Source organism: Cucumis melo, chromosome 4, assembly GCF_025177605.1.
Source record: "Cucumis melo cultivar AY chromosome 4, USDA_Cmelo_AY_1.0, whole genome shotgun sequence".
Taxonomy (NCBI): domain Eukaryota; kingdom Viridiplantae; phylum Streptophyta; class Magnoliopsida; order Cucurbitales; family Cucurbitaceae; genus Cucumis; species Cucumis melo.
Genome location: NC_066860.1, coordinates 23,389,544 through 23,404,090, shown reverse-complemented (window position 1 = coordinate 23,404,090; position 14,547 = coordinate 23,389,544). Strand labels below are relative to the sequence as shown.

At 46.6% G+C, this 14,547-nt stretch overlaps 1 pseudogene; it reads left to right on the top strand.

Annotated features, from left to right (window-relative positions):
- Positions 1-1,176: 1,176 nt before the first annotated feature.
- LOC127148858 (ATP synthase subunit alpha, mitochondrial-like) lies at positions 1,177-12,640 on the top strand (annotated as a pseudogene).
- Positions 12,641-14,547: the final 1,907 nt, after the last annotated feature.

Genomic DNA, 14,547 nt, shown 5'->3' with positions numbered 1-14,547 from the left:
TTGCTTGAAAAGCTAATATTCTGACTATTTATTATGCTTCATGAGTCAAATAGCTCCGACGATAAGGATGAAATAGCAGGGACAAACTCCCCACCAGCATAGGATGACGAAGGAGAAGGACGAGGCGCGGGTCAGAGGAGAGGGAAGCCCCTTCTCGAGCCACTTTTCTGTTTCCGTCTACGTTGCAGAGGAAGGAATGCGAGAGAGGGAAGTAGAAAGAGACCGAGTTGGAGACAGCGTAGCGAGACCAAATAGAGGAAAAGGAAGCCCCAGTCACAGAGGAGGAAGTAGGCGCCCTAGATCTGAAACCGAGACCGAGCATACGCGGGATAGGCATCCCTTGCTCCTGAAGAAGTTGCAGTATCAGTCCTTGAATAAGTATGTTACAATCAGTAGTTCTTTCAGCCTAACCCGCCTTGAATGAGGCAGGAGGGACAAGAAGTTCCCGGCGTGGAAGGTATGGTATGATGATGTGAACGAGAAGAAAGGAAGGGAGACTTGAAAGGCACAGCCGCTCGACCTTCTTTAGATCTTGAGGCGCTTGCTATTGACTCTTTCCCTTTAAGCACGAGAAGTAGTAGTTCTTGAACTAGCTGCTTTTGTTCTGCTCTTGTGGTCAAAGGTCATTGTATCCGGCTAGACTGACCATATTGAGTCCTTTGGGTAAGCGACCCAATACTTTACGCCCCACCCAAAGTCTCTCTTTTCTCATAGTCATCAAGGGAATCAAGACCATCAAAGTCATCCCTCGTTCTAGCCCTTGTTCATCTTCATTGAGGCGCTTTCCCTTTTTCTTTAAGGAGAGGCTGTTAAGTGCTTGCCCCTAGCTTGATCCCTTCCACTCTGCTCTTAGAAGGAAAGCTATTAGCTTATATTATGTATGAATGAACAAAATGAATCATATATTCAGATCCCGTACGAACTCAATCGAGACGAGGATCAATGAAATATGAGATCTCAGGCCCTAACTTTCAACTCAATGAACTGGCCGAAAGATGCCCCAAAAAACTCCTTTGCTTCTCTCTTCATCGGTTGATTTACCGACGAGCTACGGGCCGGAACGGGGGGAATGCTATTATCTTTCATTCGATCTTTCATTCTTTCTATTATCCTTCTAAACAGGGGGGGAAGCCACTCTTCCGAAGAGGCTAGAAGTCCGTTCGGAGAGGCTATCAGTCTATTTCAGGTATTCCGCCTCTGAAACCTTTTAGTGTGGAATTTCGCTTCGCCCCTCTCCTTACAGTCGAGTTATTTTATGGCATCTTTTCACGTCAAAAAAGGAGAAGCTCAAATTCTTATCCCGAGATCCGGCTCGCGTGATCGATGAAGGGGGGAATTGCGTGAATGAGGAGACCGGGGGGTGGACCTACCTCTCGGCGAATCCTTCTTTTCTGAGACTAGAAAGCGGTTCGGAGAAAGAAGAAAGGGGAGAAATTTCCGATAGACAATTACTTGACTGGACTGGAGGCCAGGACGAAGAATGGATCCCTTTCGGTAAAGAGGATAGATAGGAAGATCTCTCCTTGCTGCTGAGAAAGCACTACGCCCTTCTTGCAGAAGTTTCTTAGTAGAAAGTCGGTCAGATCTGAGTTATTCATTATTCATTCTAAGGCGCGAGGCTTAAAAGGATCGATTTATTGGAACAAGGGGTCGAAAGATCTCATCTTTCTTAGTCTCAAATACTTGATCCACGTGCAAAGAAAAAGGAGGCTAAGAAGCAAGGCAATAAACCCGATGCAAAAGGAGGAGTGCGAGATGGCGCTCTAACCTAGGGCAAGGAACTGGAGTCAGGGTAAAAAAAAGGAGGCCTACGAAGGAAAAAAGCCTAGACTGATCGATCTTGTTGGAGGAAAGCCTAGCTCAAAACCTACTATTTATTTGGAAGAAAGAAAAGGAAGGAGACAAGACTACAGTTCCCGGTCCGTCCTAGCTTAATTAGAGGGTAGTGCGGTCTAATTAAACTACTTCTACCTCCTACGGACTCTTAATCTACTCAAAGAAAAGGAAAGCCTATCAAAAGGAGAAGTTCTATCTATTATCGTTAATAATTGATGAAAAGGATCTTTGCCCGAAAGTGCACAGTTGTCAATCCAACTTGTCTTGCCATATCGACTAGGGGTGGACAAAGGGCAGAAATTCTAGGTTCTTTCGTCAGCCCAGAGATCGAGGTCCTGGGTGGCTGTCGGAAAACTGTCTTCGGCCTAGACCATTAACTGGAGATTGACTCGCTCGTTCTTGGTACGCTGATGAAAGCGAGGGTGGCTCCATACCCCTACTTGTATTCAGATTGACTTTTTCAACTTTCTCTCCATACTAGGGGGAGGTGAATCAGAGCAGGGAAGCCCGTGGGGGGGAAAGCCATGTTTTTGAACATGCCTTCCGGGGGGCCTCAAATTCTCGTATATGATATCCCGGCCTATTATCCCCATTATCTTCTAGATTCCGGCCTATTTTATGAGCTCGGACCTATCCAAATCCAAAACAAAGGTTCAAAGCATATTTCAAGGCTACGCTACGCGGGAAAAGGTAGCTCCGCTGGATCAAAGCCACTCCGCGGGAGGGAGAAGCCACCATCAAAGCCACTCCGCGGTTCAAAGAAGATTGAATTCGGCTACGCGTAGCTGAAAAAGAGAAAAGAAAGGCGCAAAGAATTTGCGAATAAAGAGCCGGGCCTGTCCTTTGAAGCCTGGCCAAATCCGCAACGGCGAAGCCACCGCTACGCTGAAAGAAAGAAGAAAGTGGTTTCAGGCTGTCCGCTCCGCTCCGTAGAAAGACAGGAGAAAGAAGGAAAAGACGATACCGATCTACGATCGAAGAAGAAGGCAAAGCCGGACGGAAGGAAGACAGGCATCCGATCCGATCTACGATCTCAGGGATTCCCCACTCGAGGCCTAAAGGCCCCTAAGTCAAGGGGAATCTCCCGGATCAGAAATCTCAGAGGGAAAGCCGATACCGATCTACGATCTACTCGGATCTACCACGAACTAAGAGAAAGCCCACTCGAGGCCGAAGACGATGAAATCTCGTCTTCTCGTCTTCTCGTCTTATTGTCTTAAGAAGGAAGACTAAGAGGAAGCCCCGGATTACGAGTCCAACCCCTTATAGAAAGGCGTAGGAAAGAGGAATGATAGTTAAGAAAAAGGCTACGGAAAGAGGACAACAAGGGATAAGCCGGCCGGAAGGAAGACGATTCGGAGCATTCAATCTCGTCCGAAGGACTCAAGGATTCCTTGCCGTAGGTGGTCTTCCGAGAATCATATTAATCTTTCTTCTTTCTTTGAAAATCATCAAATTCGGAGGGAGCGCAAATGTCCTCCGGACTACTACGTCCTACGCCTTACCGCAGGTTAAGCAAGATCAGAATCCGATCTGAATTCTTCGCCACACAACTACCGCTCCTACAGAGTCTTCCTTCCTTTCCCTAGGTTCTGACTTCTATATTATTCTTTCTTTCATGCTTTTCTTTTCTCGTGAATGAATGAAAAGAAGAAATCGGGACGCTGGACCAGAAGTTCAGGCTTATAGGGGGAATCTCGGTAAAGAGTAAGCCCCCCCTGATCCAGATTTAGTTCTCACAGCGGTTGCTGTGGTTGAGGAAGCGCAGCGGCTCGAGGGATGAGGAAGTCCTTTCTCCAGTTGCAGAAGAGAAGAGGATGCACCCTCCGTAGCCGAGGCCTTGAAGTTCCTCCTTTTCTATCTCTATCATAGATAGGTTGATTTAGCGGAATTATCCCTTGCAGTCCACGCTGGAGCGCTTTCATGAATAAGAAGAGAAGAGTTCCCATAAGAGGAAAGCATGGGTATCGATCGAGGTGGTATGAAGCTTGACAGAGTGAACGAGAAGGAAGAAGGAATGCCCCGAGATAAAGAAGGAAGAAGGATCATCGGATGCTCTGAGACCTTTCTCTTTCAGTTCCCGAGTCAGGCGCAGGAGAAGTGGCCTCTTCTTCCTCTTGCTGTGGAAGTGGAGGTGGAAGTTCTTGTGCCTGCTCTTGCTTTCTCTTATTCCGTAATTCTTCATCATTCACTTTTAGGATAGATCCACGCAGTGGATTAAATACTGATTTCTTCATCAGACTAATCCGTGGCCGACTAGGCGGTAGAGCACGAGAAAGAAAGGAAACTCTCCCACGAGGCGCGATCCCACGTAGCGGTAAAAAGATAGGCTTTGAACTGGGCCATGCCCTACTATTCCATTCCCCGACCGACCTATCTACGGAGGCTGAATCTGGGAATTCTGACTCAGCCTAGGACTGAAGGACTGATTCCCTCTGGATGGAAGTGGGCAATTAGGCCATTGATTAGTTCAAATGCACAATTTCCCACTGGGTATGGGGTGAGATGGCATTCCTGAAATCCGGCAGAAAAAAAATGCCTTTGAGAATTCTGACGCTAAAATCATATGGAAGCCTACTATTTGGAAGAAAGCCTATCCTCAAAATCAAGAGAAAGCCTAGGCTCGACTGAAAGGAGAGGGAGACAGATGCAATTAGGAGAAATCAAAGTCCTTAACTAGGAAAAAAAAGTCTTTGCACGGAGGGCTAGTCCCAAGACTTCGAAAGATGAGGAAAGCGCGTAGTGGGCGGATGCCCTGTCCGAACGTCTTTCATTTCCACCCTTGCTCCGCCGTTTTGCGCTTTCAGTGGGTTTGAGGGTTGACTCGAGAATCTGAACTCTAAGAAAAGTAGGGTGATTTTATTTGAGTTAATGAATTTCGAATTCAACCTATGAATTTTTGTAATCAACGACCTTGTAATCCTTAGCGAAAATGAACAAAAAGCTAGGTTTTGGGTATGGCTGGCAGCAACTTTTCATTCAAAATCTTGAATTTTTTCTCTATTTTCGTTAAATAGAAAGATGAGAAAAAGGACCATTTTGCAAGAAAAAAGACGGGAAAAGGCAATGAAAGAATCAAGCCTATCAAAGAAATGAACAGACTTTGATTATAGTTCTAGTTTCTGGTCCGGATAAAGAGAGGAGAAAGAAAGTCTTTAGTTTCAGGCTGTCCGCTACGCTTTCGCTCCTCTCCTTTCAGTCGAGCCGCTTTCGCTCCTTATTCAAGTTCCATTCAATATTCCCAATTTCATAAGAAAGATTCCCGGTCCGTCCTAGCTTAATTAGAGCATCTTCTTGAAAAGGGAGAATGAAAAAGAGAAGAAGGGCATTGTCTCAGTCAATCAGTAAAGCAGCCCTTCTACCCCTAAGAAAGATCCATTCTTTCGGGATCTTTCCCATTAATAGAAGGAGCTTCCGGTCTCCAAAGTCTGACTCCGGTCCGGATGTGGGGTCGGCTTCAGACCGTGCCCTTTCTGCTTAGTTTACTTATGAAGGTATTAGGTTAGATTTCAGAATCAGACTGATCAAGGTCAGACCCTAGCCTCAAGCTGAAATCGGAACATCAAAGAAGAAGTATGAATATATGCTTTCCTTTATCGGGTGGGGAATGATAATGATAAGGAGAATCAAGACAAATGGGATATGGATATCAAAGCATTAGTATCGCCCACTACGCGATTAGACGCTGCCGAAAGGTCACTTCCAGACACTTCCTAACCGCTCCGTGGGTTTCCCATAAGATAGTAGGAGAGAGGTCGGGTAGTATGTATGGGTCACCGACATACTCTATTTCAATTAGGTTCTGCGCAAGAAAGAGATAAGAAAAGAGCGCCCGTCTAGCCTTATCATAAAGAGAGAGCCTCACATTCTAGTCGAAGGAGTGAATATGGATAAATCAGTCCTTCGGACGGGTCTTGCCTCATAAAAGGATGAAATGTGAGACTAGAAAGTCAGAAATGGCAACCCCACTTGTTGAATCCGTCCTCGTTCTTGCCCTTGCGGCTAGGCCTTCCGTGAAGTTCTGTAGGGAAAGTGCTCTTCTTTCAACCCTTCTTTCTCTAGCTCTTGTTCCCAGGTTCTTAGGCCTGACTCACCCGTCCGACTGGTCGATCGATAGCTGCTTTGCCTTGCTTTGGACATGTCCCATTTTCGACTTATAAAGTTTGTAAGGTTGGAGCAAACTTCCCGTCAAATAAACCAAGAAAATCGTAACCCTTCGCCCAAGAGTGGCTCTTGCTTTTCTTCTTTCAGTGGCAGAAGTTCTTTTTCTTTTTAGAGAGAGTTGCATTTCTTCTCTTCTATTTTCTTAATAATTCTTAATAAGGAATAAAAGCGAAAGACCTTTTAAGTAAGAAATAAGTGGGAGAGGGACGAAGTGACTCGACCGAAGGGAGAGGGACGAAGTGACTCGACCGAAGGGAGAGGGACGAGAACCTTATATATCTACTTAGAAAGAGCAGTTTCCATCCAGTTGCTGTCCTCGCTTTTCTTCTTGCAGGAGAGGCCTCTTGTTCCGGTTTCATAAGTTGCAGTGTCCGCCCCTCTCCCTCTCCTTTCAGTCGAGCGGCTTTCGCCCCTTGAAGAATGATGAATATAGGGATGTTTCCGAATCAGTCATTCTACGGGAGAAGAGCCGGACCTATTAGGTGTGTTCATTTCGTTGTTGGAGTCTCGCTCACATTATCCATAGCTCTTGGTCTTGCCACCTTGGTTACGGGCTATTCATTTGATGAAAGAAGTACGATCACGTACGGATTGAAGTAGCTCGACTCTCAGATAGAGGCGTCTTGCCCCAATTCCCCATGAAATTCGAACTTCTCCTAACATACCCTTTTTGACTTCCATAAACCTGGGTTCATTCTCTTTCGCGTCAAAGAGGGGATCTCCACCCACCTGCCATACCCTTAAGGACTAGACTACTCTCCAGCGCGCACTTTCACTTCATAGTCCCAGGCAGTGAGAGGGATGTCCCAGTGGGATGATTCAAGCACTCGACCTTTCGAGAGGGAGAAAGTGGGTCGAGGTTTAGGATCTGAAGTAGCTCTTGCTTTCCCTGGGGAAGGTCTGAGATCGGATCCTGAATTCATTCCTGACGAAGAAGATTTCCTTGGATTCTCACCTTCCCGCACCTTCTTTCTACAGTTCAAGGGCGTAGTGGGGCTTTCTTGCTTGGGAAATGGTCAAGAGCTCAAGTACCTAATTTCATACTCAACAGCAAAAGTGAGAACCGGTCCGGGGTAGCTTAATTAGTGAAGAAGAATCACAGAAAAAATGAACTTCCAATTCCATTCAACTGCGCATTAAAGAGAGAATTTCCGATCTTCCGGTATCCTCCTCACTAGAGGCAGAGAAGAAAAGAAGAGATTCTTTCTTCAAATACGAGATTTTTCTCTTTTGTGGAAAAATGAAAAAGAGAATGAAAGGACGACTTCTGCCGATGATGATGAAACTGGGAGGACTGCTTCTTACTCGGCAAGGGCAACTTCCTCAATCACGGTTTCGGCTATTTTCAGCAAGTTAATATGGATAAAAAACATTTAGTGGATTTAACGACCTCCGGACTAGATTAAGCTACGGAGGCCCGAAGCGAAGCGACTGTGAAGGAGCCTGAATGAACAAGGGCTCAATGCAAGATTCGTGCTTCTGCCGTAGGTTCGTTGCCGTAGGTATGACTGATTTTGAGCGCTCCAAAAACAAAGGTCCAGATGACGGAGTATTCCACTAAATAAACCTAAAGCGCCAAGCGACTGTATATAATAGAATAATCAAATCCTACTCCTTCTTTTTGACTCCGTAGGAGCGTCCTCTTGAGATCTTATCCCGAAGGACTCTAAAAGGAGCGCAAAGAGGACGACGGACCGTCCGAAGGACTCTAAAGGGGCGAAGCGAAGCTAAAGGAGAGGATCAAGGAAAGACCCACTACGCGGTGTAGAGGGAGAGGAGTGAAGCTGGGGAATCTGTTCTTCGATCTTGAGGCTGAAAGGCCAGGCATAGGAAGCAAAGAAAGAGGCCAGCTAACCTTGTAAACTATGAGGTCCGGGTATCTTGAAGTAATTCTTTCATAAGATTGATAGAAGAGAGGATCTTTCACTGAGAGTTCGTACTCTAACTCGCTTACCGCGGAGTGGGACTGGGACTTCTGAGCTACTTCAAACCCCTGGAAAGGAAGACCAATGAAGTAAGGAGACTCGCCCAGCGGAAGACGGAAGATGGATTCTTCAAAGGCTGACGTGATGGGCGGCACTCCACCATTCTTGCGTAGGGTAGATAATACCCCCAAAAAATCTCTTTTGCACTAATTCTTCATCCAGTTCTCGTTGGAGAAAGGGAGCGCCCTTGCATGGGCTCTCGTGCACTGATCGGTTCCCTTTCCCTTTTCAGTATCCCTTGAGCGGGGAACTAACTATTCTATGAGATAGTAGGACGAGACGGATTAATATATCTACTCAACGAAGAAAGAAAAGCTTCCACCTTGCACCTCTGAGATGACAGGCTGAGAATGAAGGACAACTCCCATGTGATGGTGGGTGAATGAAGGACATTTCATGCCTTTCAATAGTAGCCTTCTTTTACGCGCGAACCCGCTGGATCAGGCTATCGGTGGTTTAGGAGAGGCTGTGTATAAGGACGAACTATTCTCCCCCGAAGTAGGAGATGATCACACTCAAGTAGCAAGACAGCCGTATTTTCTTCTTATTGATTTGACTCCTTCGATAGAATATGAGCTAACCACCCGTGAAAAGGGACGAATACGACTGATCGATCGTCAGGATCGGGAAGAGAATCACTCTACTCTATTTTCTATATCTTTTGAGAGTAGAATCCCAAGGTGCGATTCCTATCATAACTCTTCGATGCAAGAACCCCACTGACTCGCCCGAAACCGCTCCTTTTATGGTCTGGTCAAGTTCGCTCCTTCTCGTTCTACAACTCACTCTGGTCGGGGTCCAGCCGGGTTCGGGGAATGAGAAAGATGAGAGTACTCAAATGCAGGTCACAACGGGATTCGATGTCAATGAATAATCAGGGCAAGTTCTCACCTCTTTTACGCCATTTCTGAGTGCGAATGTGAAATGCAATTTTTGGGTTCCCCATATGAACTATGAGACTAGTTAGCCCGCCCAGCCTGAAAGCAGTCTCACTCAATTCTTGGTACCCGAGGAGAGGACGGAGTTTCTTGTGGAAAGATAAGTGGCTTTCTTGACAAGTGGATAAGCTGCAATTGTTAACTCATTCATTTCCTTAATTCAATTCCCAAACAAGTGGAATAAATCAGTCCTTCGGACAGGTCAAAACTCAAGAAGACGGACATCCATCGACCCCCGCCCCGGATCGCAGGCCCACGTAGCGCTTTGAATAGCGAGACAGAGTGACGGAGGTTGAGGGCATCGGCTGCTCGTGTGCAATACCACATAATTGGGCTCATACAAGAGGGAAAAACTCCCAAGATTAGGCTCGTATCGTAGACGAGAAAGTCCCCAAGAGTCAGAAAGCCCAGAGGAGGGAGAGGAGTGGGGAAGAAGGAAGTTAGTAGGGTCCCCTGAAGACAGGGAGTCAGTCTCGGTAGTAGCTCTCTCACTGAAAGAGGAAGCTCCCTCGGGTCGGAACAGTCAGACAGTCAGACTTGGTTAGGGGCAATGGGAAGAATCGTAGGTTAGGACGGAATCAAGGTAAGATCAAGAGGAAGTGGCTGTCGCTGACGCTCTTCTTCCATTAGAGGAAGCCTCACAAGGTAAAGAAAGAGGAACTGCTCTTCCTTCGGTGAGTACTCTGCTTCGGAAGTCAAATTCTCTCTTTTTCCTACGGGAGAGGAGTGGGAAAGGAAGCTCCCGGCCCCGGAGAGGGTTCAGAGTCAGAGGAAGAAGCCTCAGAAGTAGGACTAGCCGTTGGAAGCGATAAGTCATCAGATGGAGTAGGGATCCCGAGAACGAGAAGAAAGGAAGAAAGAAAAAGCCGGATCTCGAGCTAAGAGGTAAGAGCTGAAAGCCGATACCCTCCTACTAAATAAAGAGTCAAAGGGACGATACCAATGCCATTCCCGGATCTCCCTCCCGAGCGTCAGAAGGCGGCCGGCCAAGCTACCGATTCTAAGACAAAGGAATAAGAACTAAAAAGACAGCTTATGAGCTATATACTCCTCCAGTTTTCAGACTCCTAACTACGCGTCCTCTGGACTCTTTCTTCCATATGAACTTACGCCTAATTCATAGACAAATTCTGTATCATAAATAAGTAAGTCTTCCTCTCCTCTTTGAGTCGAGACTAACCTCTCGTCGAGCAGCGTGTTCCGACCCGTCCTTTTGACTCCTTCATTCCTTGCCGTAGGTTAGGCTCCGGAAACCTGAAATACTACTTCCTATCCTAGATCGGAAATGGATGGGAACATTATCATAAATAAGCTGTTCACATCTGATCTGACTGCCCTTATGTCTTGCTCGCCTACCTTTTACTTGGGCTAAGGAAATTCCCGAAAAAAGGGCCTTATTAGCCCGAAGGAGGTCTTCCTCACTCAAATGCCGGTTGCGGCAGGTGCGAGAAGAGGATAGGATAACGGAAGCCACATGGCAAAAAGCTGGGATACAATGATACGGCAAAAGTCATGTAGCCCTAAGGCGGGGTCCGAGGCCGGATACAGCTAATGCTATCAGGCCGGGGATATGATATCCGGTCCTAAGGGGATATTCAAGCTTCAGATAGATTAAGGCTCTCCGTCACGCAAGATGATTATCAGTCTTAGGGAGTGAACTGGAGGGATCTTGTTCAAAGTACTACGAAAGCGAGAGAGAGACTACGGGGTCAGGGTAACTTCAACCTTTCCGGGCCTGGGGCAGGCCTACCTCCTTTTTGCACGATTCAAGGAATCACCTTGTCTCTGAATCATCGGATTTTTCTTCTCTCTCCGAATAATCGGATTGAGCCGTGAAGCTTATCTAAAAGGGTGGTGGTAGCCTGAGGGCCCCCAAAGGGGGGGGTTAGGGGGGGGGAATAGCACCATTTGCCCGCTTACCGTCCAGTCTAAGATAGAAGATTACCGTCAGTCTAAGATAGAAGAAGGAAGGCACTGCCTGTGTGTGTGATCAACTCGGCTAGTGCGAAGAGCATGACTAGCGGCCCTTAGGCCAGGTTTAGAAGGATAGGCCGGAGGTTGATGAAGAAGCAGTGGCTTCTCTTGTTTTTATATGGCTCAGATCTATGAGCCTGTGGCATTTCTCACTGGACGCCCCTTTTCTTTCATGGAATTCTCTCCCGGAGCAGCAGAACTAACAACTTTCTTAGAAGGTAGAATTACGAACTTCAAAACGTCTTTGAAAGTGGATGAGATGGGTCGAGTCCTATCTGTAGGAGATGGAATTGCCGAGTTTATGGATTGAAGGAGATTCAAGCTGGGGAAATGGTGGAATTTTCCAGCGGTGTCAAAGGAATAGCCTTAAATCTTGAGAATGAGAATGTAGGCATTGTTGTCTTTGGTAGTGATACCGCTATTAAGGAAGGAGATCTTGTCAAGCGCACTGGATCGATTGTGGGATGTTCCGGCGGGAAAGGCTATGCTCGGGCGTGTGGTCGACGCCTTGGGAGCACCCATTGATGGAAGAGGGGCTCTCAGCGATCACGAGCGAAGACGTGTCGAAGTGAAAGCCCTGGATTATTGAACGTAAATCAGTGCACGAGCCTATGCAAACAGGGTTAAAAGCGGTGGATAGCCTGGTTCCTATAGGCCGGGGCCAACGAGAACTGATAATCGGGGACCGACAAAACTGGAAAAACTGCTATAGCTATCGATACCATATTAAACCAAAAGCAAATGAACGAAAGGGCCACCTCTGGGAGTGGGAGTGAAACATTGTATTGTGTCTACGTAGCGATTGGACAGAAACGGTCAACTGTGGCACAATTAGTTCAAATTCTTGCAGAAGGGAATGCTTTGGAATATTCCATTCTTGTAGCAGCCACCGCTTCGGATCCTGCTCCTCTTCAATTTCTGGCCCCATATTCTGGGTGTGCCATGGGGGAATACTTCCGCGATAATGGAATGCACGCATTAATAATCTATGATGATCTTAGTAAACAGGCGGTGGCATATCGACAAATGTCATTATTGTTACGCCGACCACCAGGCCGTGAGGCTTTCCCGGCGATGTTTTCTATTTACATTCCCGTCTCTTAGAAAGAGCTGCTAAACGATCGGACCAGACAGGTGCAGGTAGCTTGACCGCCTTACCCGTCATTGAAACACAAGCTGGAGACGTATCGGCCTATATTCCCACCAATGTGATCCCTATTACTGATGGACAAATCTGTTTGGAAACTGAGCTCTTTTATCGCGGAATTAGACCTGCTATTAACGTCGGCTTATCCGTCAGTCGTGTCGGGTCTGCCGCTCAGTGAAAGCTATGAAACAAGTCTGCGGTAGTTCAAAACTTGAATTGGCACAATATCGCGAAGTCGCCGCCTTTGCTCAATTTGGGTCAGACCTTGATGCTGCGACTCAGGCATTACTACAATAGAGGTGCAAGGCTTACAGAAGTCTCGAAACAAGCACAATATGCACCACTGAACATTGAAAAACAAATTCTAGTCATTTATGCTGCTGTCAATGGATTCTGTGATCGAATGCCACTAGAAAGAATTTCTCAATATGAAGGAGTCATTCCAGTCGTATAAAACCAGAATTACAACAATCCCTTTTAGGTGGGTTAACTCCAGAAATCAAGATAGAACCTGATGCATTCTTAAATGAGAGCGCTTTTCCTTTCCTTTCATAAAGAAAGAAATCAAACCTCAAATTTCCTGACTGTGAAAGCCCTCGTCTACGTACTCAGCAGAAGCAAGCTTCACCTCCGAGAGTGAGAAGAAGATCAAGGTTTGAATTTCAAGTCATCAAAGTTCATATGGATCAAAACCAGTCCTTCGCATCTAGACCTCTTATAATTCTACGGGGTCCGGTTCGAAGAAAGCCTCATACAGATCAATGAACAAGGCTCGACTGAAAGGCGAGGGTCAAAGGATTTGAGCCGTAGGAGTTGAGAGTGAGATAGGAGAAGACGACTTCCAGCCAGAAATAGGTTCTCAGTTCCCGCGGGTTAGAAGTGGGACAAGGTCAAGTAGCGCTCTGTAGTCAGGCTAAGAAGAAGTCGACGGCCTACTAATTTGGAAGAAGAGAAGGCTCGAAGTTTATACGTTTACGAAGTTGATTAATAGTGGCTCGACCCACTACGCGGTGGGAATGAAACTACCACGGACGCGAGTGCAAGAAAGGAATGAGGAGAGGAAGCACTCCCTCCAGAATACAGGGCTTAAAGGGAAGACTTTCTTTTCTTTTGTCAGTAGCTTTATGTGAAATCTTGATCTTTCTTTAGATTATGCTTTTGAGAAGCTTGACCTAGCCTCGCTCGAACTCAAAGCAGAAGTAGCTAAGAGGAAGGATGCAAACTCTATTCTATTTGGAAGCATGCCAAAGACTAATGAAAGAGGAAGAGGCACCTCAAATCAAGAGAAGAGGATCAAAGTCTCGACCAGTCTTCAGTCTTCCCAAAAGAGTGGGAGAGGTCTCGGGCGCAAAAGAGGTCTCTTTCGGCAGTTTCATCCCTTTCAGTTGCTGAGTCAGTTCTTCTTGAAGAAAAAGCAGGAGAAAACCCACGTAGCGGAAGGTTCGCAGGGAGACAAGACTACAGTTCCCGGTCGTCTCTAGCTTAATTAGAGGGTAGTGCTTCTTGATTATCCCGCTTAGTGGACGCACTCACATTAGTTCATCTAGTTCCATAAACGAGTCCCATAACAAGGCTCAAAGAATTGGAGAGGAAGGAAAGCCTAGGAATCAACTATCGGAAGAAAGCCTACCATAAATCAGTCCCGCAACAAGGCTATATTCCATAAATCAGTCGGGATATAGAGGGAGTCAAATCGTTCTTGATCACTAGTTGGGCTAAACCAACCGGTGGGTCCTTGCTTGAGCAGATCCCAAGCCGAGTGAGTCAATGCTTGAGCTTAACCTATGGTGGGGACCGTAGGCAAAATCCTTCCGTTTTTGAGTCCGGGTACGATTTGCACTCGTAGCGCATATCAGATCGGAAACCAGGTCGGAGAAGACTGATCTACGGGAGAGTTACCCAGCTTGACCATAAATCAGGTTCAGGAGTGTCAGAGTGCGAGCTTCCGTCAAGGCCAGGCCAGACCAGTCAGCTCATCTTGCTAAGGATGTTGACACTGAGGCGAGGCGAAGATTAATTGAGTGAGAACGATAGGGGAGAGGGACTAAGAAGTTCAGTAAGTAAAGACAATTCATCTTTGGGGGATAAATTCCCCTTCCTTCCCTGGAAGAGTTACGAGTTTTGACTTTCTTTAGCTGATGATCTTCTCTATTAAGAATGAGACAGAACCGGCTAGGCGCCCCCACCCAGGAGCTCAGTTCTTCCGTAATTGAATAAGTACGGGGTCGGTCCTGCGAGACAGACAGTTTCATGAGATCTTTCGGAATCTCCGTCAGAGTTCAAAGCAAGGGAATAATCAGACTTGGTTAGGGGCTAAGCTGTGCTTGACCTAGTTTCAGCCGCTCCCCTTCCCACTCCGCCGTGCTATCCCAGAAGTGATGTTTCCGAAGCAAGAAAGGTCAGAGACTACTTCTAGATCTGTTGAAGGATCCCTTTCATAGGCAGAGGGAATTAAACTACCACGGACCGGTTATCAGGCTAATATCAGGATAGGAGGTGAACG